The 7,146-nt window shown below is 41.3% G+C and overlaps 1 non-coding gene across 1 annotated transcript; it reads left to right on the top strand.

Annotated features, from left to right (window-relative positions):
* The first annotated feature begins 4,056 nt into the window (after window positions 1-4,056).
* On the top strand, window positions 4,057-4,128 carry trnae-uuc (transfer RNA glutamic acid (anticodon UUC)). Its single transcript has one exon. It is a non-coding gene; the product is annotated as a tRNA-Glu (tRNA).
* Window positions 4,129-7,146: the final 3,018 nt, after the last annotated feature.

Genomic DNA, 7,146 nt, shown 5'->3' with positions numbered 1-7,146 from the left:
CGGAACTGTGTTGAGTAGGGTGTTAACGGCAAGGCCTACCCTTTCGACACTCGGAACCGTCAAGAGACGGTAGAGAAAATCAGACACAGCTAACACAGTCAGAACATAGACTGAATATTAATATGGATGAAGAATCCCATGACTTATGAGAAGACTTGTTACCATTTCAGGGTCCCAACGCCACTGAAGCAGAATGATTAGCAGCTAAATGCCAACAAAATACAGCGTGTATGTCAGCCATTGTGCATGCCCAACATATCGAGCAAGAGTACCTGGTGTGCCAGCACACCAGTGTTCCAAGGACTGTAATCCCTCTGAAAAACGCAGATGTAGGAGAAGTGAATATGACAATCTCTATGTGCCAGGTTATTAACCAGACCTCAAACTGTCCCAGTCCCACTAACCCCGCACCACCGAAAATGATGCTGCATGTGGCAGCTAGTAAGGGTGAGATATTTGTATAGCAGATGAAGCAGCAGGTGCCGGAAGTCTGGTCCAGATGCATCGATTATGTGCAGGTGCACAGCAATGGCACTTGCAGTGACTCCAATAGCAGTTCCCTGTGGAATTGCTCCATGACAACCCTGCAGGGGTATTGGAATGTAATGTGGGTCGGTGGTTCGGTGGCCTATGGTGAATTGCCACAGAACTGGACTGGTTGTTGTTATCCAGCTGTAGTGCGCCCAAGGACGCAGGTGTATACACTTCCCCATGCCAAGCAGCACAGGGTGAGGAGAGACATAACCAGCACAGACTATTGTGGTAGAATTCTGAGGGACCCATGGACCACTCTCGGTGAAACCATTGGTTGGTCCCTTTTCCTGGGCGGTGGCACAGTAGCAGCCCTGCAAAAGATCAATGGCTTAGCTTATCAGTTACTGCAAGTAGTTAATGACACCTTAGCAGCAATAGGTGCCTTAAAGATAGAACAACAAGTGATAAGGGCAGCAGTGCTTCAACATAGAATGGTATTAAATGAAGGAAGGAGGAGTGTGCAAAATGATTAACACTTCCTGCTGTTTTTACATTCCAGATCTCAGCGCTAATATTACTGATTATATGAATCTTATGTGATCTGCCTTCACTCCGCAGCCTACAGTTCCAGTAGCGGCTGTAGCGTTGCCCATTCTGCTACTCATTCTTCTTCTTTTTCTTCTTCTTCTGTGTTTACCTCCTTTTTTGTCATTGCGTGTCAGACGTCTTTCTAGTGTGTTCACCATGCCAGCGCTCAGCGGCCATGCCAATGACCAACCCCAGCTCTTTGAAGACATTCTGCTCCCCAAGATGGGCGGTGCTGGTGATCCACATGAAGACATCGTAGTGCTATTTGCTGAATAAAAGTGTGATAATGTGTGATATAAAATAAAGGGGGGAAATGTTGTGGAAATTTACTTTGCTTTATTTTACTTTGCTTTATGTTTCTATAGTCACAGCATAACAGTCTGCAGATAAGCATGTGAGTCAGGTACACCAGCTGCTCACATACCATTCTAACCATAGAGATAGAAGAAGCCTTCAGCGCTCAGGCTAACCAAAACATGAATTAGCCGATACTCTGTAGGAGTCGTTTTTCTTTTTTTTCTCTTTCTTCTGTTCTCTGTATAAGGGGAGGGGGACCGTACTGCGCGTCAGTGCTTTTACTCTGTTATACAGGGGACAGAACTCAATAAACTTTTACTCTTTACTACTCAATGCATAAAGCTGTCTGTGTTTGATGTGCTCTCATTTTCCCACCACATCCATTTAGCAGTACTGAATAACCGAAATGGCTTAAAACAGCTGAGGGGATGTTTGAAACTGAGTGATAAGATGTTCAGCAATTTATATATGATAATACAAGGCAGTAAATTAAATTGGGCTGAACTGGACAATAGTACCTGGCATGAAAAGTATGTCGTAGAGAGTAACAAAAAACTCAACCTCTCACCTCGCGCTCTGAAATGTCTCCGTCACTGTCTGTAGTGTCCTCTAGGATACTGCTGCCCTCACTAAAGTGTGTCACCCTGACCGGGTCAAACATCTCTTGAACATAATGGAAAATCAGCTTCAAGTGCTGCACTGAGCAAGAGTGCACTGTAAATGGCCAGATATAAATGGCAATGTCAGTAGTAAATTTATATATGCAGTCATGGAACAGGACCTAGCTGTAGAGCACAGCTTTAAGGTGCATATTATGATGTGCTCTTACCAATCATCCTCCTGGCTGTGTTTTGCTCTTTTGGCCAAATGTTTCTCTTCCAAAGCAGACAGACCAGACTTGCTGCATATTACTCCGTGCACTATAAATAAACCACATGTATAATGTCTTGTAAACAATGGAACAAGGGAAATTTGAATTGTGACTACTCTGTTAAAGGGGCGGATAAGGCAACCCACCCAAACCCCCCGAAAGCTGTTCTGTTATCTCTAAACATTAACATTAAATATTCACATCATAACTCGACCCCGTGCAGTAGGGCAAACTCACTCGCATGGGGGAAAGGATTACAGACTACCTGTACTGCTGCCGCAACTCTGCGGCCATTCCAACAACATCCACATACATTCCAGCAACATCCTATTATAGGACACAGTGGGCTTAAATACACCCATTTAATAGCATGTTGGACCTTCTTTGGCCTCCAGAACTGCAGCAATTCTTTCTGGCATAGTTTCCACTATGTGCTGAAAATACTCTGCAGGAATCTTGGTCCAATCTTCATAGGATATTTTCTCTGAAATTACATGGAGGGACTGACATGTTCTAAACTGCCTGTTATACTCTTACAGCCGCTTTGAAATACAAAAAAAACATATTTATCTTCCACTCCACTCAAGGATGGCCACACTTGGAATTTCCCTTGGCACATTTAAAACATTGTGTGAGCCAGATAGCTTCTGTTTTCAACCTTCCAATGCTCTGAGTATTAGTGTTCTATGCATATGAGATGCTTCAACACGTCCATGCGTGTTGTAAAGAAACACAGTGTAAGCAGTATTAATGAAAGTGCATCTCTACCTCAAACTCACCAGTGTAACAATTACAGTTTGTGAAATCTAATTTTAAATGGCGATCAGCCTTCTTAACAAATAAGCAGAACTCACCTTGTTAAGTGTTTGTGTTTGTTTGTTTGTGTGTGTGTGTGTGTGTGTGTGTGTGTAGTTTTAAGCATAGCAAGGCACTTCAGGGTTGCCAGGTGGAGCCTTCCTGAAGACCCTGATACTGAAACAGCATTAAAAGCTGCAATGGCACTGTAGTTGTATTTATCTGCACTAATACAGCTTTGAACTATTGCACTCTTACATACAGTAAGTTTCTATGTACCGGTGTACATTTCTGTGTACCTTTAGTAACTAAAGGGATTCTATTCTAATATTACAAGTGCTAGAAGTGCTGAAACTCAAAACAGTGAAGAAACCAGTGGAGCTTAATGACTGGTCAGATGAAGAGAGTGAAGTGAGGAGTTTCCTTCAGTGTCTGCCATGTCCCAGCTGAGGTGAGTGTGAAGCTTTTATTGGTACTATAGGAGTTGTGTTTAACTTTGAAACTGATGGTGTCACAGCCATTTGTGGCCGAGAGTCTAGAAGAGCATAATTGGCTGTACTCTTAGGGAGAGAGGGAATGGCATACGCTCTCTCCCCTGTCAATTACAGAGACACCGTGCAATCAAGGGCGTCTATAAGTTCACGCGTCAGAAGGGGGAGGAAAAGACTATTTTCTGAGTACTTAGAATAACATTCCGTATTTTTTGGAGAACATTTTCTAGAGTGTTTTCATGTAGAGAGAGAAATGAGTGGCTAAAATGTCAGAAGCTTTAAGGAGACAAATGGGGAATACTATAACAGCTCTTTCCATGTGTTAGTGACACCAGCGTTCCCTCTTTTCCCAGATGGTAAAAAAGAGCCCTGACTCTTGCAAACTTCATTTTTTTGTAGAACAAAGAGAAAGATGAATAACTCGCTTTATGGCCTTTTTCCACTCATGCATACCAAGTCCAGTATGCATCCAAACACTGTCAGAATAGTAGGAGTGCAGACTTTGAAAAATGGTCTTCTCATGTAAACTCAGCAGCTTTGTCCCTGGTTGTCTAGTGGTTAGGATTCGGCGCTTTCACCGCCGCGGCCCGGGTTCGATTCCCGGTCAGGGAAAAACCTCTTTTTATGCTCATATAAAACGACAGATTCTGCATTAAAACATAAAGTTTGTGTGAGTTGGAGTTGAGCCGACAGCCTAAGGATGACTTTTTTTTTAAGTTTTAACTTCTACTCTACCAACTGAGTTATTGAAAGCGACATGCAAGTAATCCCACATGTCCAAACACCAGTATGTTGGCAAGAAACACAGCCAGTTTTGGATGTTTCAATTGTTAAGTTCATTTGACACAAAGAAGAAAGATCGCATTGTATAAGTTGTTCAGCTACAAACAGATATATCTTTTGATGACATTTGGAATCATACTGGACTTTGTGTACATGAATGGAGAAAGGCCATAAATGGTTAGAATAACATTCAGTGCTTTTGGAGAAAAGTTTCGAGAGTTTTGTCATGTAGTGAGAGAAATGAGTGGCTGAAATATCAGGCATTAAAAGTGCAATTTGCACTCAGGGAAAGAAAATTGCTTTCATGTGGACCGCATTGAGATATCGATCTGCCTGTGAAACAAAACACCTCTTAAGAGGCTAGATTTGTGCTCTCAAGCTGCGATGGTGGTTTTCTCATGGCTTCTAAAAGAAGAGGCTGTGGTCAGGGTGGAGTGAGTCTTTGATAACCAAGATTGTTGTTGTTTTGGCCTTCGAATAGACAATGGCATTACCCAGTGTCAGGTCTTTCTCAGTAAACTGCAGAGAATGATATAGAGGGCAAGAAATGGTCAAGCACAGTTTTATTGGGTGTGTGTCTATAAAAAACACTACAGCTCTCTGATACATTTTTGGTTCAAGATTTAATCATCATGCAAATGATTGTGATTAATGCTTTGTCTGTTTAATTCAAATATTATACTATAAACCTAATATTTTAATAGGGTTGGCAACTTTCTAGATCCGATTACTACATGTGTGTGAAGTACAGGTGCTGTAGCTATACGGTATACAATTGTCCACAGTAGCCTAATTATAATATATACAACCAAAAATCCATCTAAAATAAACACCAGAAACTGCTCAATAGGTAGGATAACAGCAGAACAATTGTCCCGCCGTATAAGCAAAATGAGAGCCTGCTAAGGCCGCCAAGAGGGTGCCAAAGACCATGTATTTATTTCTATTTGTTTTTTACCTATGTTATGTCAGTGGCAGCTCAGATTTCTGCGTAGGCCCCAAACAGGCTTGGGCCAGCCCTGGTATCACAGTGTCGTGCACTGGAAAACCATCAAGCCTGTTGACTATGCTACCAGTGTTGTTCATGTAACTGTGCAAATAAACTGCAAACACAATTACTTTTAGAAGTATCATCCAGTTTCTTTTCACAATTGCCAAAATGTAATGAATCACAGCCAGTGTTCTAAAACAGACCTGGAATGTATTCCTGGTTGATGTGCCCTGTTTCTAGTTCCAAAAAAAAAAAAAAAAAAAAAAATTGGTGGATGAATTTTCAATGAAAGTGCTTCACTCAGCAGCCATTAATGATTCTTATATCCAGTATGAATAAATTGAAATTCCTATCCTTGTATCAGGTGCAGCAATTATGTGTAACAATTGTGAAGCAAAAAAGCAATAGCAACATTTTAATATAACAATATAGGTAATATAGAACTTGATCTAATGATATTAATTAGGCTATGCAAATAACACAACTACTTCGGTAGCAGATCATTCATGCCTGTTGAATAGGCAGTTTTCTGCTTTGCAGATACTTGAAATCTTTTACTAATCTTTCCCCAAATCCAGTAGGAGCTGCCTTTTACATTAACATGCCAGGATACACGCTGACTGGATGTTTAATCTTTCTAATGGGTAAGCTATATTCTTATAGTCAAGAAAGATATTTTTTAATTATTAATCAGTTAAGGAAGTCAAGCTATTGCATTTTGCTGAGATGAAGGAATATTGCATAACCCTGTACTGGCCAAATAATTAGATTTGATGTTCTATTTTTTAGATTAATCCCATAACTGAATTATTCACATGGTTTTATAGCCATGGTTAATACTTGCTGTCAAAATGCTGAGGTTCGTAAGAACCTCTTTCCTTCATAAGGAAGCTTCCTGTTTTTGAAACAGGTAGTTTCAGCATACTAGCTCTTACTGCTCTCTATCTGTTTAACAAATGTTTTGTTGGATTTAACTACTTTCTACCTGGAAACTGGCAACTTCCATGGAAAACTATTTTATCATCACAAACTATATCTAAGGAACTACCACAAACATAAGTAATGTTAACATTTTGCTTTTTCATCATGACTTATGTTCTGCTTCAGAGCACTGAATGCAGCATGTTTATTCTTCGTCATTAGTGGCAGTTTTATCTGTGAGAAGTGTAGATGAATTGCTAGTCTGACAGACAGTACGCATCCAGACAGCAAGGCGAAAGGGTGACGTTACGGCAAAGTAGACGAGCTTCCACCAGCTCATGGGACCACTACACATCCCCAACATTAAGTAACAAAATCCCAGAGACCTTCTGCCTGTACTGGCCAGACTTCAGATCAGAAGGTGAGAGAATACAGTCATGTGTTGTGTGGCTCAGATTGTTCACACAGTTAGTAACAGTCCAAACACTTTAATTATACTGTACAGCATGAGACCTGGAAATGTGTGTCTGTGTTTTTGTGTGTGTGTGTGTGTGTGTCTTCTCCCCAGGCTGAGCTCCAGCTTTGTACTGTCCATCATCAGAGAGATCTATCAGACTGGCTCTGCTCACTGTGTGTCCAGCTTGTTGAATTCAGCAGAGAACTGCATCAACCTGAACAGCAGAGAGCTGGACTCTGTCCACTGTGCTGCCCTGCGCTTCACCCTCCAGCACTGCACAGCAGTCTCTCTCAGCCTGCTTTTCACCTCCATACCAAAGGCGGAGCTGGAGAGCATTGAGCCACTGCTCTAACACGTCTCCCGTCTCAGGCTTGAACTTTTCTCACAATCAGAATTTTAACACAGAACTGGTCTGTTTAGGGAGTGTTATATAAACGTTTATGTACGTTTATGTGTTTTTCATGAGTTTCCTCAAAAG

Source organism: Electrophorus electricus, unplaced genomic scaffold (genome assembly GCF_041902795.1).
Source record: "Electrophorus electricus isolate QZ-2024a unplaced genomic scaffold, ASM4190279v1 Scaffold42, whole genome shotgun sequence".
Taxonomy (NCBI): Eukaryota; Metazoa; Chordata; class Actinopteri; order Gymnotiformes; family Gymnotidae; genus Electrophorus; species Electrophorus electricus.
Note: the sequence above shows the minus strand (reverse complement) of the source record. Positions and strands in the feature narration are given on the sequence as shown.